The following is a 26,926-nucleotide window of genomic DNA, read 5'->3' as shown; positions in this document are numbered from 1 at the left end:
GAGTCCTCCATTCTTCTGCTCGCAACAGAATACCTTATGCCACCAGACTTGAAATTTTGGGCTTAGACAACTTAGAACTACACCGCCTTCGGTCTGACCTAAGCCAGGGGTGGGTTTTTACTGGTTCTGTCCATCTCTGTAGAACCGGTAGCTCTGAAGAGCAGCAGACATAGAACTGGTTCTATGTCTGCTGATGTTTTTGCCCACCCACCCGGGCTCTTACCTGATCTTTATTTCCTGATTTTTCAACTTCAGCTGCTGAACAAGGCACAGCTGCAGTTAAAAAAGCAGGAAAAGAGGGCTGTTTCAAAGGCTCTGCATGCAGCGTGCTGATGACGATTTACAGGCGTGCGCTCACAGTGTGCAGGGAAGCACATCATTAAATTCCCAAACCTTGAAAAACACCAAACCGGTAGTTAACCCTGTCGTATCCCACCCCTGACCTAAGTGTAGTACATAAAATTATCTGCTACAATGTCCTCCCTGTCAATGACTACTTCAGCTTCAACCACAACAACACACAAGCACACAATAGATACATACGTAAGGTATATGGGTCCAAACTTGATTGCAGGAAATACGACTTCAGCAACAGAGTGGTCAATGCCTGGAATGCACTACCTGACTCTGTGGTCTCTTCCCCAAACCCCCAAAACTTTAACCTTAGACTGTCTACCGTGGACCTCACCTCATTCCTAAGAGATCTCTAGGGGGCGTGCATAAGCACACCAAAGTGCCTACCATCCCTGTCCTAATGTCTCTCTCTTATTTGTACCCATTTCATGTACTCTTAATCGTGTTTCCAATTATATCTGTTATCTAAAACATGCTTTAGAAAATAAATAAAGAAAAAGAAAAAGAAAAGAAAACATGGTGCACGGGTGAGAATCACATCGGTGAGGACAATCACACTAACTTATAAAAATCCCGAGGGGTTGTGGGTCTGCACAATAGCCAGTGATTGTGTGAAAAGGTCTGAGATTTAGATTTCCCTGGTTTGCTAGGTCAGGCTTCAATATTTCACGCACCTGCAGAAAACTGCTTTGATTGTGTAAACCGTGGTTAAATTGGCAGGGCTATAAGCAGAGCTATAGACAACTTTATTGTGTCCTGCAGCTACAATATTGCCACATTTCCTGTGTCATCTTGAAACGCAGTGTCATTGGTTCTGTCCTTCTTGCAAAAAGCTTGGCCTGAGATAGGCACATGAGATGACATGAGTCATCTGATTTTCAATTTTCTTCGTCTTCTAAAGTTTCCATTCTCTCTCACGCACAACAACAACAACACCATCAAACAAGACAAGAAAAAAAGAAAGGCAGTTATCCAGTTCAGATGTTCAAAGAAAGAGAGGAGAGAGAGAGATGTAAATGTCTGTTGGCTACGTTCTATTAGCTAATGTTTCTTTTATTTTTCTGCTGAAATCAGCAGTCAGTTAAACGAACTTCATTACTTAATATTCCGTCTGATTTAAGACCATGTTTGATTCAAAATTTGCTTTTTTTTTTTTTTCCTGACTGAAAGCTGAAGGGGAGGCTGGACGGAGTCAGATAAAATGGGTCAGAGCGGTTTTTGGTTCTGTTTTCTTGAGCACACCACAATTTTTGTTATGAAAGCAGGATGTCGGTGGCTCATAAAAACCCAAGGCTGCTCAGAGATATTTGAGGATCTCAGTGGAATCAGGACTTTTCTGCATCTCATCTTCTTTCATTAGGTAGATGCAGGGGTGGGATTCTACAGGTTCGGACCGGTTCAGTATATGATTCTGCGCAGTTCAAAGAACCAGTAAATCGTGCCCCTGGCCGGCCGCTCCCCTTTCCATCTACTCCTCCCCTCCCTACCCAGTCAGTCCTTATCATTCATGCACAACAACGCATGCATGAGTGACATTGCTGATTGCATTCTCCCCCCACTCACCCCACCCAGTCACTCCTTACAGCAGGGGTCCCCAACCACCGGTCCGCGGACCGGTACCGGTCCGTGGAACAAGTCCTACTGGGCCGCTGGTTTGCTGGGCGCCGCCATCTTTTTTGATGAAAAAGTGCTTCGGTGAGCTTTTCTGGGTAGAAAGCCATTTCTACCTGGAAAAGCTCACCGAGCGCTGCTAAGCGCCGCCATCTTTTTTGATGAAAAAGTGCTTCCGGTGAGGTCACCGGAAGCACTTTTTCATCAAAAAAAGATGGCAGCGCCCAGCTAATGCCGGTACCAGGCCGCGCCATAAAAAAGGTTGGGGATACCAGGCCGCGGCATAAGAAAGGTTGGGGATCACTGCCTTACAGTATTTCTTTTTTTTTCTCCTCCCGACAATCAGCTGTTCTGATGATCAGCTTTTCTGGGATCCTCCTCACTGTCTTACTGCTTCACCCAGCTGCTGCACCCCTGCACTCCATTTTTTATTTTATTTTTTGCCTCCTGGGCCTCAAGGAAGTCTCCTGGGAGGAGTTTTTGCAAAAAAAACCAGGGTGGGGTGCTGGAAAAAAAGCCATGCCCACCGAGTCACATGGCCACTCCTACCTAGCCACTCCCACCTAGCCACACCCACAGAACTGGAAGTAAAAATATTTGCATCCCACCCCTGGGTAGATGCATCTATTACTCCTATAAAGGAGCAACATCATTTACCCCTCCAGTTTGAATGTCATAGAAAAGAGAGTGGCATGTCCTGTAAGTTATAAATCTAAGCAACTGTATTCACAAATTGGCACAGCCAATGGCAAAAAACCTTCACTGGACATTTGTTTCCTTGTTTATAATTTGTATCCCGCCTTTATGATTTTACCAATAATTGAAGGCGCAATTAATATTCAAAGATGCTTTTTTTTTTTTTTTTCCAAAAGGCAACTGGGCTTTGGTTTTTCTTGAAAATGTTTCCCTTCTCATCCAAGATGCTTCTTCAGTTCAGTTCTCAACTGAAGAAGCTCCTTGGGTGAGAAGTGAAATGTCTTCAAGGGAAAACGAAGGCCAGTTGCCTCTTGAAAAAAAACACCTTTGAGACAACCATGACCTGGATGATTGAGAATCTCCATAGACAATTAATATCCAAACATATCCAACACCTCTTCTGCCTACTGTTGTCCCTACAACAACCCTGTGAGACAGAGGTGGTACTCAGCAGGTTCTGACCAGTTCTGGAGAACCGGTAGTGGAAATTTTGAGTAGAACCAGCAAATACCACCTCTGACTGGAGATTTTACAGTATCCTTCCCCTGCCGTGCCCACCAAGCCATGCCCACAGAGCCAGTAGTAAAAAAAAATTTGAATCCCACCACTGTTGGGAGGTGAGTTGAGCTAAGAGATAAGGACTGGCCCAAAGTCACCCAGCCGGCTTTCATGCCTAAAGCAGAACTAGATCTCATGGCCTCTTGCTTTCTAGTTTAGTGCTCTCTGTTTTTTTTTTTATCTCCCTCTGGAACCACACTACCAGAGTCAACCAAATATTAGGACAATATAATCTGCAATTAAGTTGCAATTGCTGCAAAAGATTTAACATAAATTTGAGTATGCATTAGTTAATATATGAACATGTATGCAAGCACCGGCGTGGGTTATGAATTAGAGCCTCTTTACGATTTGCTGCATTACGCAACCTCAGCAAATGAGGATTGTATGAGAAAAGAAACAGGAAGGTAAGAGATAAAGCTAAAGACTGAAAAGCCAATTCACCCTGCCAGGGGTGAGGGGATTCAGTAAGTCTCTAAAGTAGAGGTAAGCAATGTGCAACCTTAGGTCCCGTGTGCAGCCTTAATGAGGCCGTAATCTCATTTCAAAAGTTCATTGTGAACAGTCAATACTAGCAAGAGCAATACACATTTTCTCTGGGAATCTGACATATCGGAAAGAAGAACAAAAATAATAGGATCTCAGGTAAAGAGAGATTGGGTAGATGGATCTATGTCCACCAGGGGTAACAGAATAACAGAGTTGGAAGGGACCTTGGAGGTCTTCCAGTCCAACCCCCTGCTTAGGCAGGATACTCTACACCACCACTGCAGACAAATGGTTGTCCAATCTCTTCTTAAAAACTTCCAGTGTTGGAACATTCACAACTTTTGGAGGCAAATTGTTCCACTGATCAATTGTTCTAACTATCAGGAAATTTCTCCTTAGTTCTAAGTTGTTTCTCTCCTTGATTAGTTTCTACCCATGGCTTCTTGTCCTGCCTTCTGGTGCTTTGGAGAATAGCTTGGCTCCCTCTTCTTTGGGGGCAGCCCCTGAGATATTGAAACACTGCTATCATGTCACCCCTGGTCCTTCTTTTCCCTTTTGAAAAACGGTAGATTACAATTCTCTGGGTGTCATCAATGCAAAAAAACAAGACAGCAAAATCACAGGCTGCAGATTTAGATCTGAATCGTTGCGGTGCGACAAGAAAGAGGAAGGGAGGAAGGACAGAAAAATGGGAGCTCCTTCTTAAGCATGGATCATTCATGGTTGCACATGCAAATTGGAATGGCTACCCAAAACCACAACTCAAGAAAGGAAGTCAAAGATGGTAAAGGCACACATCTCCCGGAGCAGAGGTCTTTCTAACTCAATTCTCCCCCTGCTGAACTTAAAGAGAAGGGCAAGTGCAATTGATTATTTCCTCTTGAATATTTCTACGCTACAGTACTTTTGTGGGGTGGGATAGAGTCATGTCACAGATCCAAAATAAAAGAGAGCCTTTTGCTTAAATGTGACCATTTGTATTGCAACATTTTTCAGTTGGGATTAGAGCAGGGGTAGATAGCCTTGAAGATAAGGGGCATAAATGATCATCTATATTGTTAAAAAGTACATTATTAAATGATAGGAGTAACAAAGGGGAGCGAGCTGGAGGTAAAACACAAGAAGAACGGCTGCAGAAATTGGGTATGTCCACTCTTATGAAGAAAAGGACCAGGGGCGACATGATAGCAATCTACCAATATCTAAGTGGGCAGCCACAAAACACCAACGGCAGGAGAAGAAGCAACGGATGGAAACTAACCAAGGAAAGAACCAAACTAAGACCACGAAATATCCTGACAATGGAAGATTTCTTCAGCTTTTCTCCAGAAATTGTGGGCGCTCCACCCTTGGAGATTTTAAAGAAGAAATTATACAGCTATTTGTCTGAAATGGTATAAGATCCCCTGCTTGAGCAGAGAGTTGGGATAGAACAGGGGTCTCCAACCTTGGCAACTTTAAGACTTGTGGACTTCAACTCCCAGAATTCCTCAGCCAGCTGGCTAAGAAACTCTGGGAGTTGAAGTCCACAAGTCTTAAAGTTGCCAAGGTTGGAGATCCCTGGGATAGAAGATCTCTACAGTCTTTCCAACACTGTTACTCTGGTTATAATTCAATTATAATTCCCATTTTTTTGGCTGGCCACACTATCAGAACTATTTTATTTTTCATCCCCCTTTTACATTTTAGGTTTCTAAGAAGAACAAGTAGAATTCTATTGAATTCTACTGAACAGTGCGATATTAATGCAAGATCAAGGGTTTTCAATTTAATGTATAGAATGCAAAGGCTGTGTGTTTGTGTTTATTTTCACAGTCATAATATACACTGAAGATGGCATTTAATTTCGTTGGATGAGGTGCAATGACAATAAAGTGAACTAAAGGGAGAGCACTGGGCCATTATGCTACCAAATTTTGAAAGTGTTATCACCCTTCATCCAGGGTGATGCTTTTGATACTTTAATGGGATGTGAGGGTGTGACTTCTGTGCCCTGGGACTTTCTGTACCTGAAGTTCTGCTTTCACTGCAAAACAAGAGTGTCACCATTCACATATGACTCACAACAATCTGCCCTTTGTAGGGGCTACCAATGCTTTGCCCTGAACGTAGCATTTATTTTATTACAGATAATTAACATTTCCATGGCCCTCTATTCTCAATGTTCAGAGCAGTGTATGCAGGAAAAAAAACACCAGAATATTAAAAGCAGGATCTTAATAATGTATAATGGCACTGATCAACAGGGATAGAAATCAAATTTTAATACATCCCCCCCAAAAAAACCAGAGCTTTTCCAGGGATGATCTTTTTCTTGCTGGGGAAAACAGATTGGAGAAGAGTTAATACTTATTGACAAGGGCAAGGTGCTCAAAGAAAAGTCAACAAGACATCAATGAGACAATGTGCTATGCAGTGGTGGGATTCAAAAATGTTTACTACCGGTTCTGTGGGCGTGGCTTGGTGGGCATGGCTTGGTGGGTGTGGTAGGGGAAGGATACTGCAAAATCGCCATTCCCTCCCCACCCCACTAACCTGCTTTCCAGCTCCATTCTCCTGTGCAGGGCAACCAAAGGAGACCCAGCCAATCAGCTGGGACTTGGGAGGCAGAGAATAGATGGGGGCGGGGCCAGTCAGAGGTGGCATTTGCCGGTTCTCCGAGCAACTCAAAATTTCCACTATCAGTTCTCCAGAACTGGTCAGAACCTGCTGAATATCACCTCTGGTGCTATGGCAGGGGTGTCAAACACAAGGCCCGTAATGTGGTCAGATCCGAAAATGCAAAGTGCAAAGAGGAAACATTCCAGCTGTCACGCCTGAATCTGGTTAGATGGTAGATTAGTTTATATCTGGGTTATTCATATGAATTCAGTTTGACGTACTAGGGACCTGAAGGGGGTGGAGGGAGAGCTGAGGTGGATGGAGTTCCAACCAAAACAACATAGCTGGACAATGAGTTAGCCACATTCCAACGGCTGCCTGGCCAGAGGAAGGAGGAGTGAAGTTTCCAGGCAACCATTCCACATCCCAGTTGGACAATGTGACATATTGTTTTGAAAAATTGTGAAAATCCTAGTTAAAGTGACGTGGAAAGCCAGGAAACTTTCAGTACTGGCTTTCCACCAGTTAGTGCCAAGATGGTGTAACTTAATAAACTTGTTCTTTGAGGAATTAAAATGCCTTGGAGTTTATTTTATAATGGTTGCATTTCTTGGAACCTGACACCAGCAGTTTGGGGAGTGGTGTTAAGCTGGCCACGCCCACCCAGTTGGCCACACCCAGTGAGTGGCATCAAAACGGCCATGCCCACCCAGTTGGCCACACCCACTCAGTCGGCCACGCCCACCCAGCCCTGATGCGGCCCCAATGAAATTGAGTTTGACACCCCTGTGCTATGGCATTTCCATAGATGGAGCTTCTCCAGCGATGGGACACTTTGTAGAGTCCCAAATCCTGTCTCTTAGCAGAGAGTCTCGTTCATGTCTGAATTCAGGTGGTCCTCAAACTTATAACCAAAATTGGGGATGAGAACTTATCTTGGAAGCAAGTTGGTGATTAAGTGACTAGTGCCGGATTTTATGACCTTATTGCCATGGTTGCTAAGCAAATCGCTGCAGTTCTTAAGTGAATCATGTGGTCATTAAGTGAATCCAATTTCCCCCATTTATTTTGCTTCTCGGAAGCTGGATGGGAAAGATGCAAAAGGCAATTGAATGACCCCAGGATGCTGCAAACCATCATAAAATGCATGCTGATTACCAAAGGCCCAAAATTTTGATCATTGCAACCGTGGGGAATGCTACGATGGTCATATGTATGAGGACCAGTTGTAAATCACCTTGTTTAGTGCCATTGTAGCATTGAACATTCGCTAAACAAATGGTTGAGAGCTAATTGTGAGAAATCTTGAAGATACCCGCTGCTTTAAAGGTGATAGCCAACATATTGAATTGGACCCATAATTGGTATTTACTGCATCTTGTGCACCCAATTGCACCTCTAGTGTTTATTGGCCTGAGAAATACAGTTATATTCTAATATAGAGACTCCCTAGACTAAGAGATCTGAGCAGCCAGTGAACTTGAACTGATTTAAAGAAGCATTTTGTTATTAATCCCATAGCAGAATTGACATAGGGCAGGTTTCTCTTCCAACAGGCTCGGCATGAACCTATGAAACAAGTAGACAAATATCCAGGAACTCCTGATAAGTCATTTTTATTGTAGAAAGTCTAAGATGCCATGACAGGAAAATTCCAACTATTTCCATGTATTAAGTTTAAGTTACAGAGTTCAGATCTATATGCGGTATGGATGGTGCAGCAAGCTGGATGGTCCCTCTCCAGAGAGCAGAATTTTCATCAGTTGCTTGATATGATATAAACATATCTAGCAATAACATAAGAATTCCAAAAGCCCATTTCCCAAGAATCCTCCCTTAGATCTATTCTCCTTAACCTAGAGAGAAATTGGAACAGTTAGAACAATTAATCCATGGAACGACTAGCCTCCAGAAGTTATGGGTGCTCTAGCGCCAGAGGTGGGATTCAGCAGGTTCTGACCAGTTCTGGAGAACCGGTAGCGGAAATTTTGAGTAGTTTGGAGAACCGGCAAATACCACCTCTGACTGGCCCTGCCCCCATCTCTTCTCTGCCTCTCATTGAGTCCCAGCTGATCAGCTGGGTCTTTTTTTGGTTGCCCTGCACAGGAGAAGGGAGCTGGAAAGCAGGTTAGTGGGGTGGGGAGGGAATGGGGATTTTGCAGTAACCTTCCCCTGCCACACCTACCAAACACGCCACACCTACCAAGCCACGCCCAACAAGCCACACCATGCCCACCAAGCCATGCCCACAGAACTGGTAGTAAAAAAGTTTGGTTTTTAAGATAATCATTTGTTTGAAATGGTATAGGCCAGGTCTCCTGCTTGAGCTGGGCGGGTTGGACTAGAAGACCTCCAAGGTCCCTTCCAACTCTGTTATTCTATTTCTCTCCCAAGCAACCTCCATGAACCCCCTTTAAAAATGAAAACCATACTTTTTAACAATCTAGATCTTTCAATCGTCCCCAGTTCACAAACAGAGATGAAAATGTCCCATTGTGGAATGTTCAGATGTCAAAATAACCACTTCCAAATTTTCCAAAAGTGGTTCATCATAGATATAAATTTCGTGCAGACAAGTATAATGAAGTGCAGAACTCATTTATACAAAGAACAGTCGGTTAAAAAGAATGATAGTTATCTAAAAAAATTAACATATAAGCACTTGAATAATATTTACATTAAATATACATATATAGAGAACTTTATCAGCTCATGGTCGTAACAATACATTATACTTTGTTTCTTTTTGTTTCCTTTTCTATATTTTTTTCATTTTTAAGACACTTTTATGTGTCTTGTATGCACATACGTATTTGCATTACAATTTTCTTTGTGTTTTGTTTCTTCCTTTTTTCAATATTATTTTAAAAGCGATAGAAATAAATTTTTCAAAAACCAAACCAAGAACCAATGCTGTTCCAAATGCCAATCAATATTGAAGGTTTAAGGACCAGCCAGAGGGTCACCTCATCTCTGGCTTTGGGGTTCCTTGATGAACGGTTCTGCTAAGAGAAAGGGAAGGCAGAAAGGAAGAAAATATTGTGCTGGACAATTTGCAAACTATTTCTGATGGGCGAGGTGACCAAGAAACTTAGGAAGAGTTCATTGTAGAGGCAATTCCAGGCTTTGACGCTCGATCCTAGGGACCAGTTTCTGCTTTCTGATATTTAATTCTGCAGAAGCCCAGATCTGACCATATTTGATGCAGAGGGCACAAATGCAGTTCCAACTGGAAAGGGTTGGTCATTTCTGTATTCCAATCATGTTCACGTAACTCCTTGGTTCCTCTGTAGAAAGTATGAAGGGGGGGGGAGTGTCAATTAGTTTTGATAGGTTTTTTTTTTTAATCTTTAATATTCTGGCTTTAATTAGAAAAAAAACCCACCTCTATGCAAAGGACAGTGTTGTAATGGCCCGCACTTAAATGAATTGAAAATAATTTTGAATGAAACAACAAAGGTTGGCATTTTCTCGCCAAAGAACACGTAACTGTATGATAGGCAGGGGTTAGAGTTTAGGAGAGGAATTATAATAAAAATTTGCCAGCCTGTTCATATTTGCGGTAAAAGCAATAGCTGCTAGGCCAATTTCACAGATAGAGAGTTAAGGTCAGGGGCTGGGGAAAAGCCCACATATGCTCACTGAATATGCAATGATAGAGAGGACATTTTCAGTGGGACGAAATCATGTTCAAATAGTGGCTACAATGCAATTGAAGGGGCGCCCTTTTCCCCATGCGCCCAAAAAGAGGTGTGGCTTCTATCAGGGACCACAGCCAACATCTTGATCTCCCTTGCGCACTCCTGATGTCAACCCTGAAGTTGACTGAAGTGAGGCCATTTTTAAATCTTTTTCCACTTCAGTGTTGACACATACTGGAGCTGAGCGATAGGGAGGGGAGGGGAGAATAGAGATAGCTGAGATGCTGTAGCCAAAACAAAATGCTTTCCCTTGGGATCCAAGGACATTCCTGCAAGTGTTCAAAAAAAAAAAAAAGAAAGGGCAGACTGAGGTCATCTAGCAGCTGGACTGTATGCCGATTGGACCGTGTGACTGAGGGTTTGTGGGGGAAGTGGAAAACGTTTACTTTGAATTAGGTGAAAACCGCGGGAACTTTTAGAGTCTGTTTTCACCAGATCTGTGTGTCAACTCATAAAATATTTCTATGGTCTTTTTAGAGTTGCCAATGGAAAGGGAGGGGGGAACAGTACGGCAGCTTGCAAACCAAAACTGCATTCCATAAATGTTTTCAAAGATAGTAACTAGGTGACTGTAAATTACATATGCCAGAGTTGGCTTGCTATCAGGATTCCAGCAATTGCCCTAATTAAATCATGATTCTCCAGCCAATCTTCAAAACACTTCAAAGGATTTATTAGAGGTGACATTGTGCAGGGTTGGGCTTCAAAAAATTTAGCAGCAAGTTCTCTGCCTGGTTGCTAGGTGGGCGTGGCTATGGTGGCTGTGACCTAGTCGGCTTCCTGCTCCATGGTGTGGAACCATTTTCACCCTCCCCGGGCTCTGGAGGCTTTCCTCAAGCCTCCAAGAGGGCGAAAACGGCCTCCCTGGGCTCCAGAGGTTCTCTGGAGGCCAGAAACGGGTCCATTTCCAGCCTTCCCAAGCCTCTGGGAGACCCATTTTTCACCCTTCCCGAGCCTCCATGTGGGCCCTGCACTTATCTGGGATCTAAAATGGGCCACATGGGGACTCCTGGGAGGGAAGAAGCGGGGTGGGCAGGGCCAACCAGGGTTGGGATTTGCCAAACTGGCCATAAAATTAACAACCAGTTCACCTGAACCGGGGCGAACCGGTAGCAACCCACCCTTAGATGTGTGCCAATATGATATTTCCAATAAAGCTATTCCTTGAGGACTTCACCTCCCTCTGAGTCTTGCCTGATATGAAACCCTAACACCTGACCTGTTATTAGTAACTGGGATAATTAGGATATGACTTACCATATCACATTTTATGTGAATTAAGTTAGGGTTAAGGATTTAGGTGCCACTAGACGATAAGCTGGGAGCAAACCCCACCCTTTACTAGCACTGATGATGTCATCTTGTTTGGGTAATGAGAAAGGTCTGCAAGAAAACCATGAAGCTTGAAAGAGCACCAAGGATCTCTCACTTATGTGAATCATCAAATAATGGGCATTTTTTAAGATCACTTAAAAGAGGAAAGCTTCACTGGAAATCCCAAAGGTGCTTTTTCAGGAGGCAACTGGAATTTCTTGTTTGTTTTTTTCTTTTGAAGATGCTTTGCTTCTCATCCAAGAAGCTGTCTGCAAGGATAACAGATAATAGATAATCAGAGTTGCAAGGGACCTTGTAGGTCATCTAGTCCAAGCCCAAGCAGGAGACCCTACAACCATTTCTGACAGTCTCTTCTTGAAAGTCTCAAGTGATGGCGATCCCACAACTTCCGAAGGCAATTTCTGTTCCATGGGTTGATTGTTCTCACTGTCAGAAAATTTCTCCTTATTTCCAGGTTGAATCTCTCCTTGTTCAGTTTCCATCCATTATTCCTGGAATGGAAGAAATATAAACCCTTCCATTCCCCACTACCATTCTGTCAGAGCTGAAGAAGCTTTTTAGATGAGAAGTGAAATGTCTTCAAAAGAAAAAACAACGAAGCCCAGTTGCCTCCTTAAAAAAGCACCTTTGGGACAACCATGACCTGTGGATGGCTGAGAATCTCTACAGAACATCACTAGAGATTTATAGAGATTTATAATAAAGAGATTGGGATTTATAATGTGGCATATTTGGTGGGCCCCAGGTTGAGGAAAGCTGGGTTAGGCAGGCAGAAATAATACTTGAGTCCAATTGGCCATTCTCCCCATTCCTTCCTCCTTTTTTGCTGGCCCCAGAATAAACTCATTGTCAAGCATGGTTCACTTACTCTTTTTCTTCTTCTTCTTCTTCTTCACACTTTTTTGATGGATGCAGCAATAAACAGGGAGCAGGAGGAGGAGGGTGAGAAGAAGATCTCCAACTACAATCCCAATCATGATGCCTGTATTAATATGATAACAGTCTCCATGGTTTCCTGTAGAACAGACATACGGTCAGTTGGTTTCCTTGGTTTGATACAAGTATGAAATACAGAGAAGGTGCCTTTTTATCATTTCTTGTCAAAATGACAGCAGCGTTCGGCAACCTGGGGCTAAGTCCATACCAGAGGTGATATTCAGCAGATTCTGACCAGTTCTGGAGAACCAGTAGCGGAAATTTTGAGTAGTTCGGAGAACCAGCAAATCCCACCTCTGACTGGCCCCGCCCCCATCTATTCTCTGCATCCTGAGTCCCAGATGATTGGCTGGCTGTCCTTTGGTTGCCCTGCATAGGAGAAGGGAGCTGGAAAGCAGATTAGCGGGGAGGGAATGGGGATTTTGCAGTATCCTTCCCCTGCCATGCCCACCAAGCCACGCCCACCAAGCCACACCACGCCCACCAAGCAATGCCCAGCAAGTCACGCCACGCCCACCTAGCCACGCCCACAGAACCTGTAATAATAAAAAAAATTAATCCCACCCACGGTCCACACGATCTGCCACAATTACAACACAATTTTGCAGAATATCAGACCAGGTCTCTCTGTTCCTTTCCTGCATTTCTCTGCTTGGAACAGAGAGTAGAAGGCGTTTGAAGAAATGCCCTGATCCCATATCCAGTTCTAGTCCAGGTGCAGCTTGGCCCATCCCTTGGAATCTATTCAATTGCTGAACTGATGTGAACCACTGGTGTGAGCCTACCTGACCATCGGAATCGGTTTCCCCAATTTGGCAGACCTGAAAAAGGGCTTCCAACTGAGAGGCTTCTCATCCGATCGCCAGGTTCAGAAAGTGAAACAGATTTAATTTGAAACTCTAAACCAGGGGTGTCCAACCTTGGCAACTTTAAGACTTAGTGGACTTCAACTCCCAGAATTCCTCAGCCAGCAAAGCTGGCTGAGGAATTCTGGGAGTTGAAGTCCACAAGTCTTAAAGTTGCCAAGGTTGGACACCCCTGCTCTAAACTGAAGCTTTACACTGCCTCTCCCAGATGGGTTTTTAAATGTGTATGTAAACCCACACTTCAAGTGCTTATACCCAAAACAGATCAGCTTTCTCCAAATTGATACCCTCTAGAGCAGGGGTCTCCAACCTTGGCAACTTTAAGACTTGTGGGCTTCAACTCCCATAATTCCTCAGCCAGCAAAGCTGCTGAGGAATTATGGGAGTTGAAGTCCACAAGTCTTAAAGTTTTCCAGGTTGGAGATCCCTGCTCTAGAGGCCTTTAGATTGCAATTCCAGAATTTCTAACTACCTCTGGATAGAGAAATGCTCACTTAAGATTAGGATCTGTTAAGAGTAGCAATGAGAAAAAAAGGTTGCTTACCCAGGCCCGATATATTACCTAAGAACAGCCGGATGAAGATTTTTAAAGGCCTTTTTTCCCCGCATAAAGGAGGCTACAGATAGTCATATTACAGTTTCCTCCAGCCAAAAGAAATGACACACTGACTATCAGCAAAGCAAAAGAAAGAGCTATGAGAAGATTGGAGAAAGCTGAGGAGATCTTAAAGCTAGAAAGCTTCGTGTGTTCTTCCAATGGTAAAATTGTGTTTAAGGAGATGTGCCTCAATGCGTGTGTAAACTACAAGAAAATAACCAAATGGCAAGGACAAGACATTTAGGACAATTAGAGAAGCCACAGGAACATTTCAACCTCCTGTCAAATGTCACGAAGAACAAGCTTGAAAAGAACCTGTTTTGTCCAAGACATTGTGTAAACTGCAAAACTACGCCGCCTTCGGTTTGATCTAAGTATAGTACATAAAATTATCTATTGCAATGTCCTACCTGTCAATGAATACTTCAGCTTCAACCTAAACAATACAAGAGCACACAATAGATACAAACTCAAGGTTAACTGCACCAAACTTGATTGCAGGAAATACGACTTCAGCAACAGAGTGGTCAATGTCTGGAACACTCTACCTGACTCCGTTGTTTTCTTCCCCAAACCCCAAAAACTTTAACCTTAGACTTACTATTGACCTCACCCCTTTCCTAAGAGGTCTGTAGGGGGCGTGCATAAGCGCACCAACGTGCCTACCGTCCCTGTCCTATTGTTTCTTTTTTATTTGTATCCATTTCATGTATTTATAACCATGTTTATACTTATACCTGTTATCTAATAATTGTTTGAATGAATGAATGAATGAATGAATGAATGAATGAATGAATGACTGCAAATTAGAGAGTTGGGCTCCCACTTCGGGATCTCTTCTGTTGCACCTTGAATCGGTATTCACAAACACGGACCATGTCAACAAAGAATGAAACAACAAAAATGCCTCAGCAAAGAAGAAGGGAAATGCAGCCCCCACTGCTCACGGTTTTGTCCAATTCACCTCCCACTGAAGAATATTCAGTAAAAGGTCCTGCTCCCAATTTCACCAACCATTAACAAATCAGAGACTTTTGGAGTTCAGTTTAGCTCAAACAAAAGGAAACGTCTGGAAAAAAACAGCGATGACACTGAGAGCTGACTACACAGAAACTTCACTTGAAGTTGTCTATTAATTGTACAGGAAACATCAGTTGTTGCTTTGGCATCCAGTGCAAAGATGCACAACAAGGAGGAACCTTTCTACATTTCTTCAGTTACAGCTGCATTCCTGAGAGGTCACACCATATATCTGTGATGGCGAACCTATGGCATGCATGCCAGAGGTGGCATTGCAGAGCCCTCTCAATGGGCACGCACACCATTGCCAGCTGCTCTTCTGGTTTCTGGCCAGCTGGTCTTCGCAGGCGCTGAAGTGCCGGAAAATGGCCAAAAAATCGCCCAAAAAACAGGCTGCTTTTCCAGGCCATTTTTCAGCCCTTTTTCAGGCCATTTTTTAGGCCGTTTCTCAGGCCGTTTTCAGGTGGTTTCTCAGGTGGTTTTCAGGCCTTTTTCAGTCCGTTTTCAGGCCTTTTCCAGACCGTTTTTCAGCCCTTTTTCAGGCCATTTTTCAGGCCGTTTCTCAGGTGGTTTTCAGGCCTTTTTCAGGCCATTTTTCAGGCCTTTTTTGCGCCTTCCATCCTTCTGAGGTGGATAAAATGAGGACCCAGATTGTTGGGGGCAATAAGCTGACTCTGTAAACCGCTTAGAGAGGGTTGCAAAGCACTGTTCAGCAGTATATAAGTGTAAGTGCTATTGCTATTAATGTGTTCACCTTTAACATGTGGCTGGATCAGTGGTGGGATTCAAAAAAAACGTATTACCGGTTCTATATGCATGGCTTGGTGGGCGTGGCAGGGGAAGGATATTGCAAAATCCCCATTCCCTCCCCACCCCACTAACCTGCTTTCCAGCTCCGTTCTCCTGTGCAGGGCAATCAAAGAAGACCTAGCCGATCAGCTGGGACTCAATGGTAGGCAGAGAAGAGATGGGGGCAGGGCCAGTCAGAGATGGGATTTGCCGGTTCTCCGAACTACTCAAAATTTCCACTACCGGTTCTCCAGAACTGGTCAGAACCGGCTCAATGCCACCTCTGGGCTGGATTCATTATTGTGATAAGCGAGATGTTCTTAGGTTGTGCAAATGCAGGACCTTCTAAAGTAATTAATGGCTACGTGGCAGTTCACACTTCCAAATACACAAAATTATCAGGCTATCCTGAGAAAAGATTCTTGTTCTGCCTGGACAAACAGGCAGCTTATCCAGGCCAACTGGAGTGGTGCTCTGGTACCACGCTTTGTGCATGCAAGCCAGGCCCACATGCTCAAAACTGGATGGATGCCATAACTTGCTTCCAGAGAAGCTAGAGAAGATGTGGTGGGGAGCAGTTTTGTCAGCATGCTTTGTATAACTGGGCATTTTTAATAGCCAGGCCTATCATGACAAATATTCTCCATATGTACCCATAAGGCTCCGAAACTTATTAAGTCCTTGATATGAAGCTTAGCCTACCACACAAAAAGCCATCCAGTTGAGGGATAATTCAACCAAACACAGCTGAAACAAATTTAATTTTTCACTGAAAGCATGTCCCATTCATACAAGCAGAGCTGCACTGAGCCATTTCACTGGGTTGTTTGTTTTTTTTATTTTATTTAATTTTATTTTATTTTATTTTGCTCACAAGCTTTTCTGAATCATGCGGCAGATTTAAATATTTGAAAATGAAAACGAAAGCTGGCGGCTTTGTAAAATCCAAAGGCTCTTGTTCATTGTGTACCGTGATAAACAACCCTGGAATATTTGCTTAAATGCAAATTGGGATGACTCTTCCCAATGCAGAAGTGGTAGACCCAAATGCGTATTTGCTGGGAGGCCTTGCGTGTTATTGGGTGGGAAAATGCATGGGTTTTGGAGAGCAAAGCCAGAAATAAATGGGGCTGTTTCGTATGCATGGTTAAACTGGCTGCTCTTTCACTACTCATGAATCATTTGCTAAAAAAAAAATATCATTTTAAAAAAAACAAACAGTTCCACTTGCATGCCTCACCTGGTCCCTCGGCAACACTGAATCCTGCAAAGAAAGGAAACAACAGCTCAGTTACAAACAGTGCTCTGCATTTTTTAAAAAAATCAGTTTTCTTCAATCTAGTTGCTTCCCTTGCAATATTTCCCACTGCAAAGCTGGAGAGGCTACCAGGGATGGGAATTGTAGTCCAAGCTGTTTGGAGGGCAAAGGTTAGATGGTTGAGTTAGAAAGTTTGCATTTGGGGAAGTGGAATTATGGGAGAACCCCAGGTTGAAGTCAACCGACTGAATCAGCGCACTTTCTGCTGTTGAGTGTTTGCTTTGGATATCCAACTGCACTGCATTTTGTAATATATAACAGAGGCGATGATTAGAAAATAGAAAAAGGAACCGTTTAAAAGGCAGAAATAATTTTAGGAATGCATATTTTAGAGGAGTCATCATTAGAGAGCAACTTTGTTTAAAAGTGGATGTTATAATTTTGGTTGAAAGATGCCCCCTAATATTGAAGTGCTTCTTTTAAAGTGAATACAGGAACTGAATGAAATAGAGTTATTAATGGACACATGCCAAGCTGCTATATGATGCTCTGAATCACACACAAGGCTCTGAATCACACAACAAAAAACATTTAGAAATTCACATTTATTATTACAAATTGTGATATAATCTCTAGGAGTCCAAAGTCTCATTATGGATTTTCTCCCCTCTTAAAAAAAAAAAAAAAACTACTATTGTACAACCCTACCAATGTTTTGAGCAGACTTCCTCAAACTATGAAAAAAAAAATTGTCCTGCGAATTCTGGGTGAATTTGGGGAGTTGCAAAAAGTGTGGGGTGTGCACTGTATTGTAAGTGGCTATTGCAATTTTTTTAATGCTTTTAATTAGGGGACAAACAGAGCGGCATGGTGGCCTAGTGGAGAAAACACTCGCCTCCCATTTGGAAGGCTGAGAGTTCAATCCTAGGCAGATGTTTCTCTCCTAGGGTGCAAAGAAAAAAAAAATCTGCTGCAAACTTCGTGTGGCGTCAGGAAGGGCATCTGGCTGGTAAATGTTGAGCTCCATCCAATCACTTCAACTCTACCCAGAATCTATCTATCTATCTATCTATCTATCTATCTATCTATCTATCTATCTATCTATCTATCTATCTTTGAAATACCACTCACGCATCATCACAAAATCTCCAGAACCATAAAGCCTACAAACTTGAAATTTGGCACGTATGTTCCTCTTGGCTTCTAAGTACTCACTAAGAAAGGATTTTTCCAAATGACCATCAGAGCATTAGTATTACGTATATTATAAATAACACACTCTGATGCTAAGGAGTTCTACTCCCCCTCCCCACCTGGAAAGAAATCTGTTTCAAATGCAAAACACAAGCAGAGGAGAGGAGTTTTGGTTTCAGTTTCACAGCACCAAGCAACTTTAGCACAGAACAGTTGAGCTAAGCCACGCCCAGGCTCCTTGCTGTCTCCTTCTTGCTCACACACCAAATACTGTTTCACTTTCCAAACAGCCCTCAACTCTCTCACACACTGACAGGATGCTAGCCAGGTGAATACCCATGGATACTGGTAGGCAGAGGCACATTTGTCCCCTTATTTTCCTCCCCTAAAACTAAGCCTGATCACATAGTTTCATAGCGAAACATGGGTATAGAGCTAGCTAATAGATAAGGGTCATAAAAAAATAGAGGAGAAACTAAAGTAGTGCCATCGAATAAGTAGTGCCATCGAATAAATAAATAGAGAAACTAAAGTGGTGCCATCGAATAAAAGAGCATATATATTTCTCAAGAGATGGCAGCCTTTAGAAAACGTTGTGTCCAAAATCTAAGCAAAGTACAGCTGAGTTTGTTCTTGGAAAGGAGACCACCTGGAGATCTAAGGACTATAAAAGTGTAGAGAGCAGACAGAATGGACTTGTAGGACAGAAGGAAGAGCTGCTATCAGAGCAATGGTCAGATAAGAGTGGATTGAACCAAAGGCAAGAAAGTAACTTTAGAAACCACCTCAGATAAGTCACTCCTTAGTTCACACAAGGCTAAAGTAGAAGGAGCACATTTTGACATGCAAGATTCTGTATTGTTTCAATAAAAGTAATACTGAGTTTTAGGGCATTGGTTTCTTAGTCTGGTCTACCTGGTAGAATTAACAAAAGCAGGCTGGGTAAGCAGTGGTAAATCATATCCATATTGTGAGCAAAACACAGGGAAGAATTATAAAGTCTTAACAACCTGCTAAATGGCAGCACCTCAAGACATTTGGCTGACCTTGAAAATAGCTAAGTGAAGGCTAATTAGTTACTCCTTGAGTGGAAACCTGTTAGCTTTTCGAGGTAGTTCAGACAGGAAGCATAACCATGAATACTAACCCTGTCTTCATTGTAAAGGTAAAAGTAGCCCCTGTGGGTTTTACTCCGCTAGTTCTTTGCTGACTATAGGGGGCAGTGTTCACCTCCATTTCAAGGCCACTGAGCCAGCACCATCCAAAGACATTTCCATGGTCATGTGGCCAGCATGACATCACGGAGCGCTGTTACTTTCCCACTGAAGTGGTACCTATTTATCCATTCGCATTTGCATGCTGTCGAACTGCTAGGTTGACAGGAGCTGGGATGAAGACGGGAGCTCACCCTGTGACACTCGGATCTCACACCTGGGCTGCCAGATTTTCCAGCATCTTAACCACTCAGCCACCACACACACACACACACCCCACCGCTCTTTATTGTAAGGATACATTAATGGAATCTTGCACGATTGAAACTTGAAAGTATTTTTTCAAAAAACCCTTTCTTTTTGCCTTTATATTCTCTGGAAAACTAGGGAGTGCCCCTTCTGGAAAAAAAAAAAAAAAGCCCACGCCTTCTCTGCTTCTTTGGGCTGAGACATATTTTGCACCACGGTGGCCTAGTCTGGGGGTAGCCAACCTGTTCTGGACCTCAGGGACCACCAAACTCATCATTTTAAATCCCGTGGACCAGAGACCCTGGGAAAATCCCCCAAAAAGTCTGCAGGAAAATTCCCCACCCCATTTTCCTACCGATCGATCATTCTTTATTTGGGATCGCAGGATACCATCTCTAGCTCTGTTCTCAGGGGGAGGGAGAGAGAGGGAGGGAGGGAGGGAGGGAGAGGGGGGAGAGACTTTTAGCTTCATGCAAGGAAAGCAGCAGAAGCAGCAGAAGTCTTTCTTTCTCTCCCCCAAACTCCACCAGAAATGAGTCTTTGTGAGACTTGTTGCGCCGGTGCAGCCTCTTGGAGCAGGAGGCCTTGCAGGGTCCCAAAGACTCATTTCTGGTGGAGTTTGGGGGAGAGAAAGAAAGACCTTTGCTGCTTTCCTTGTGTGCAGCCAAAAGCAGAAGAAAGAGGCGGAAAGAAGCAACCTGGTGGCCAGGCGAGGTGCATGGGGCAAGTTCCCCCCCTCTGCCCCTTTCCTCCTCCCCTCACTACCTCGTGTTGTTCGCAATGCAAGGGATGCAAGCCTTGTGTTCCTGCCGGCCATGTGGGTGGCACAGCCTTATGTTCCCGTGCAGCCTGGATTAATTGCTTTGAGGGAGACATTTCTCTGTGGACCACCAAAATTTTCTCGCGGACAACCAGTGGTCCCCAGCCCAATGGTTGGTGACCACTGGCCTAGTCTACCAGCCTACCCTCCTGTCTCCCAAGGCAGTTCCCACCTACCATCACCTACCATTAAATTAGATCAGGAAATTTTAAAAAAAATATCTCAGAAAAGGCATTCCAAACTCAATTTCATGCAGTGGTTAAGAGAAACGCATGGCTGCTTCCATGCAGACACCCAAGAGTTCAGCTTGTCTTGCCCGTTTTTATTGCCATTTGATGAACGGGAAAGCTTTAATGTGAAGTATTAAAGATGAGGGTTTATGGCTGGCAAAGCATGCTAAAGCTTTGAAATGAGAAGCGGAGTTGCCTATATTCTCTACTGAACTTTGCTAAGACTAAGGGGAGGGGGAGAAGTTTGTGGTTATGGTATACACCCCTGCAGATAAATTCATACTACTAGTTCCTCTTGCACGCCTCCCCCTGCTTTTCCTGCCCCCAGATACTTGCATAAGGCTGCCAGCATTTTCGGTTCCTCTGAGCCTCATTCAAGCTTTCTCTCTTTCTTTCTGCCCTCTGAAAAAAACAGGAGATACCCCCCTCCCCTTCTTTCAAGCTAAATCAGGGGTTTGCACAAACTGTGCCCACAAACACATCAACACTGCTGCCACGTAGAATAGCATTCCAGAGGGTTCAGGGTGTGTTTGCATGCACTGGCTGGAGAAAATTAGCAGTAATTAGGAATAAAGGACTTAAGAGCAAGTGAAATGCTCAGAAAAGGGCCAATCAGGCTTTGAATACCCATTTACTCACTTGTGTAAAAAAAAAAAAAAAAAACGATCTGGGCAACGTGATCTGGCCAAGCTCCCCCTGCTCAGCCTCCCACATGAGGTTGGCACGTGGAGCCAATGAGGGAGCATTGTGAGGTCCCTAAAGACCACGTAGAATGCAATTATTTATAATACTTCCAGATTACAGAGAGCCAAAGGGGAGAAAGGGACACACGAAGAAAGCTGAAAGAATTGCAAATTGGCTGGAGTCAACTGAGAAGATAATGGTCCACCTGGGACTTGCTGGCCCAGATGTTGTGTGAAATTGAAGTCCGAGCGTTCCCCAGCCAGTGCGGTTATTACTAAGAATTCTGCAAGGTGATATCTACTCAGTTGTGGCTCACCAAGTGGAAAGCTGACTTAGGCAATTATAAAGTTGATTGCCCTTGATCTTAGGATGCGTGACTTTGTTCACCTCAAAATGGGGTGAGCCAATCCTAAGGGGCAGATGACCCCTCCTGATAGAATAAGAGAGTTGGGAGGGACCTTGGAGGTCTTCTAGTCCAACCCTCTGCCTAGGCAGGAAACCCTATACCATTTCAGACAAACGGTTATCCAACCTTTTCTTAAAAACTTCCAGTGTTGGAGCATTTACAACTTCTGGAGGCAAGTTGTTCCACTGATTAATTGTTCTCACTGTCAGGAAATTCCTCCTTAGTTCTAAGTTGCTTCTCTCCTTGATTAGTTTCCACCTGTTGCTTCTTGTCCTGCCTTCAGGTGCATTGGAGAATAGCTTGGCTCCCTCTTCTTTGTGGTAGCCAGATATTTTCCTTTACTGAACTGTGATCGTGTGAACTGTGCCTAGAAATCCTTCGCTGATGCTGCCACAAGCCATAAAAGGTTGGGTTGAGATTTGAACAAGTGGGTTTTCTTATGCTTTTAGCTATCTCTCCACTGAGATCCCATGCAAGCGTATTGATGAAGCAGCTTCCCCTTCACCTCACCAATATCCTAAATAGATGGGAAGCCACCCTTCTCCCAACATCAGACCTAATTCTTTTGCTGAATATTGACACCTTACATCGAATGCACAAGAATTAACAGCTCAGTATTACATTCAGAAGTTAATAACGTACATAAATAGAAACATATATACGTTTATTAGGTTGACCATATGCCAGGTATTTGCAGTGATGATTACAAGGAGCATATGGCTGAGGATTATTCTGTCTTTTATCATTCTAGATTATTTAAAAAAGGCACATTCTGAAGACAGGTTGGAATGCTAGCACCATAAGCAGCTCTCTTACATTACACCGAACCAGATTGTACTCATTATTCTATTGAAAAGAAATAAATTGTTCTATGATTAGCAGCAGGAAGACACAAAACTAATATCAGTAATTCTGGGTGGTTGCTGGAAGCTCAGCTTTTTATAACCACCAAGATCCCCCCCTCCATATGGACAATATAGGTCCATATAGGTCCTCTCCTGTAAGGTAAAGGTAAAGGTTCTCCTCGCACATACATGGTAGTCATTTCCGGCTCTAGGGGGCAGTGCTCATCTATGTTTCTAAGCTGAAGAGCCCCAGCACTGTCCGAAGATGTCTCCGTGGTCATGTGGCCGGCATGACTAAATGCTGAAGGTGCACGGAACGCTGTTACCTTCCCACCAAAGTGGTCCCTATTTTTCTACTTGCATTTTTCAAACTGCTAGACTGGCAGAAGCTGGGAAAAGTAACGGGAGCTCACTCCATTACACAGTGCTAGGGATTCGAACAGCCGAACTGCCGACCTTTCTGATCCACAAGCTCAGCGTCTTAGCCACTGAGCCACTGCGTCCTCTCCTATATACACCTCTTTTCTTCCTCTGAGAAAACATTTTACGAAGGATCTTTTCAGGAGACAGACCCAGTGGTTCAGAATTGTTTATGAAGTCCATAATGTCTGTTCCCCCTCTTTTATTTGATTGTTACTCTAAACTAAAGCAACTCAGCTTTGAATCTTATGTTCAGTAGGGTCATCTTCCAGAGCTAGATATCCTAAGGTTCATGCATCATAATGGATACATTGAAATGCTGTGGTGTTCCTCAATGTGTTCAGGCCAATGTGTTCAGGCCATCATATTAAGTCAAGTGTTCCGAAATTATGAGTTTCAGAAAGGGTCATGACCAAATTAGAGGAAAGAGTCCATTTTTTTTAATTTTTTTAAAAAAAAGAATGAATCAGTTTGCACAGGCGGAATGAGAATACTATCAAAACTGCCTCCTCCCTTTGTCTTTCAAAGTACCAGCGGACACTTGTCATAGTGAAACATTTCTGATAGAGATAAAATATATATATATATGATTAATAGGAAGTGGTATATTTAGTTTTTGCCTGAACAGAATCCCAAGAAAAGGGCTTGTTTTATTTATGAAGGGTCACACAAATTCAACATACAAGGGTTGGGTTATTGTGTACGTACATAGTCTGTGATGTGAAGCTAGCCATTATCTGGTAGAAGCATTAGTGCCTCTATATCAGTGAAGACAATAGACACCCAGGGAACTTCACAACTAATGATAACCTTCATATGACCTTCACATGGAGATCAACATATTACTTGGACTAAGTTCACTGTAGCACTCTAGATAGATAAGATTTCTGCTGAATCTTCTTTGGCCTAAAAGTTGGTTTCACAACCACACACTTCACCTAGTTACTGCTGAACCCATGCTTTGGGTTTGCACAGTTACATTGAACCAGTAACTAATCATATAACCCTTATACATTCAACACAACCCCATGTAAGAGCTATCCAAGCTTGGTACATTATGTTTGCAACTGATATGGTTCAGTACTTTGTGTGTGAATACAGTGACTGTAACTAACAAAGAATCAGCAAAAGAAACCGCATTACTCCAGCAAGTAAAATTTAGCCTCCATAGACTAGATAGATCAATCTCTAAAGCACTAATTGAAGTCTTATTGCATTCTGTTTCCCCCAGAGCTTTCTAATTCATTGGATGTGATTCCCAGAATTTGCTAGACTACATTCCCTATGGTCATCATCTGGTTTGGATATTAAGCTTGAGTGATGAGATTTGTAGTCCAACATTTGGAGGCTCGATATGGGGAGCCAATGCAGAGCTGCTTGTGATCCAGTGTGAAAGATTTGGAATAAAAAGATATAGCCAACCGAAGAGCTGCCACCCCAGTTAAACGAGTCCGTCTATTTCACATTATGTGGCAGGGGTCTCCAACCTTGGCAACTTTAAGACTTGTGGACTTCAACTCCCAGAGTTCCTCAGCCAGTTTAGCTGGCTGAGGAACTCTGGGAGTTGAAGTCCACAAGTCTTAAAGTTGCCAAGGTTGGAGACCCCTGTGCTAGAGGCTGACACTGGGGAGCCAGTCCTTCCCCCACACTCCTCAACAAAGCCCACGAAAGTGGAAAGAGGATTCAGCTGGAAAGATCTATAACAGCCTCCTTCCAACTTGGAGGGAGAGAGATTGAAAAAGCAAGCCCACTATTGTCTAGATAGGGTGAAGATCATAGGCCCAACTCATCTAGAAGATCCCAGGTTGAAGTGGCTCTTCTATTGTCATGGGGGTGGCACCCTGGACTGAAGATAAACCCTGGTAGAGAAGACACCAGACTAGAAACCAAGAGTTTGTGAGTTTTAGTCCCATCTTAGGCAAGGAAGGCAGCTGACTTACTGGGCCCATCACCCAGAGACCGTGAGTTCTAGTCCCACCTAAGGCATGAAAGCCAGTTGGGTGACTTTGGGCCAGTCACTCTCTCTCTCTCCCAGCCAAGCCCACCTCACATGGTTTGTCATCATGGGGACAACAAGGAGGAGGAAGGAATATGAGCTATGTTTGCTGTCTTGAATTATCTCTAAAAACAATAGAGTTAGAAATCTAAATGCAAAACATCAGAATCCCCAGATTTACTCACCGGCTCTTGAGAAAAACCATTAAAAATACACTCACCAGTCAAGAGGCAGAATATGGACACAGCAAAGCTCCACATGGTTTTTCCCTAGCCAGGTTTCTCAATGAAGCAAACCAATATAAGGACCTTCCAAAAAAATACTTGCTTCCTCCCACTCCGTCAGCAGGATGTGGGATGGCATCTGGAGTCATATGTCATCTGGACCAAGTTGAGACGTTTAACCTCCGAAGTTGCATCCCATTGACTTCCTCAAAACCCTGGAGCTTTACTTCCTGCTAGTTTCCATGTATTTGAACCCTCGTGCCCGAAGAAGGAGGTCTACTTTGCAATAGACTGAGAAAACATTGCGAAGGATGGCCAGTGGGGCCCACCAACTCAGGGCCTGTGGTTTTTTTTCACTGCAGCTAGACTTGCACACATCAGCAAGTTGTGGTATTTATTCCATGCTGCAGTGGAGTTTGTCTTCTGCTTTGTAGGATTTTTAAGTTGCTGGGGAAGGCAAAGAAGCAAGGCAAGCGGATTTTATTTCTGGTCAACTGGCAGCCCTGCCTGTGAATAAAGAAGACGTATTAGTAGTCCAGGACTGTTTTGGATAACTGCACCATCTTATGCTATAGGACAGAACTGAAATTTTGGTCCAGAGATTCTAAACTGAGGATTTCCCCCCCGCCCCCCAAAGTATCTATGATGAGATCTGGAGTAGGTTTAATTAAGAGCAGCCACTCCTGAGCCAGATACAACATGTAGTTCACTGGTTAGAGAGAAAGAAAAAAACAAATTAGAAATCCAGTAACTCAAACTGTAAAAGAGTTACGATCAATAAGAGTGCAAAAGAGAACAAATTTATCTCTATAGCGCTGCTCACACATTATCTGTGAAATGGTTCACAGAAGTTGGAGTAAACAGGCGAAGTTTATTGTTCATACCAACTTGAAACTTCAGTTTAAATGACCAGCCTCAGAGAGTTAAACAACACTTTGAATACTGCATCCAATTTTGGCCAACATGTTATAAAAAAAGAATGCAGAAAAGAGCAACAAAGATGGTTAGAGTATTGGAGGCTAAAACATATGAAAAATGGTTGCAGGAAGTGCATTTGTCTAGTCTAGTGGAAAGAAAGACCAGGGCAGACCTGGATAGCAGTGTTCCAATATCTCAGGGGCTGCCATAAAGACGAGGGAGTCAATCTATTCTCCAAAGGACCAGAAGACAAGACAAGAAGCAATGGGTGGAAACTAATGAAGGGGAGAAGCAACCTAGAATGAAGGAGAAATTTCCTAACAGTGAGAACAATTAACCAGTAGAATGACTTGACCCGTCGCTGGAGGCTTTTAAGAAGAGATTAGACAATCATTTGTCTGAAATGATACAGGGTTTCCTATCTGAGCAGGCGGTTGGATTTGAAGACCTCCAACGTCCCTCTGTTATTCCATTATTTGGTTTCTTTTAAACCCAAGCAAGCTACCTTAAAGTGGGTACAAACCGGAGGAGCTATCTAGGCCAATTCACTACACGGAAGAACTGTCCATTGGATGGGACCTCTTTTGGTTCAAAGCACCGATGGGGAGGATCTATTCACTGCTCTGCTTCAAAGAACCTGAAGGCCAGGAAAGTCCACTCCGATGATGCATTTGACACCCAGACCAAGATTCACTGAAAAGAAAAGAATTACTTCTTCCCCGAATTTGGGAGGTCAAAAAGGTGAGGGGGGGAAAGACTATCAAGTTTCTGTTTCCAAGAATTTGGGAGGTCAAAGAGGTGAGCAAAAAAAAAAAAAAAAATAGACTAGCAAGTTTCTGTTTCCAAACCGAATGGTCCTGTTCCTGCTTTCGTGTTCCCTCTGCCCAATCTCTTTGCAACAGTTTGGTGACTGC

At 43.3% G+C, this 26,926-nt stretch overlaps 1 long non-coding RNA gene across 1 annotated transcript; it reads right to left on the bottom strand.

Moving 5' to 3' along the window:
• Positions 1–8,840: 8,840 nt before the first annotated feature.
• Positions 8,841–25,387, bottom strand: LOC148129910 (uncharacterized). Its single transcript, XR_015750483.1, has 4 exons — positions 25,091–25,387; positions 16,795–16,818; positions 12,214–12,360; positions 8,841–9,596 (listed from the first exon to the last, which is right to left on the bottom strand). It is a non-coding gene; the product is annotated as an uncharacterized LOC148129910 (long non-coding RNA).
• Positions 25,388–26,926: the final 1,539 nt, after the last annotated feature.

This window comes from Notechis scutatus, chromosome 8, assembly GCF_049901735.1.
Source record: "Notechis scutatus isolate UNSWTSFEM ecotype Mainland chromosome 8, rNotScu1.2, whole genome shotgun sequence".
NCBI lineage: Eukaryota > Metazoa > Chordata > Lepidosauria > Squamata > Elapidae > Notechis > Notechis scutatus.
This window is presented reverse-complemented; position numbering and strand designations above follow the sequence as displayed.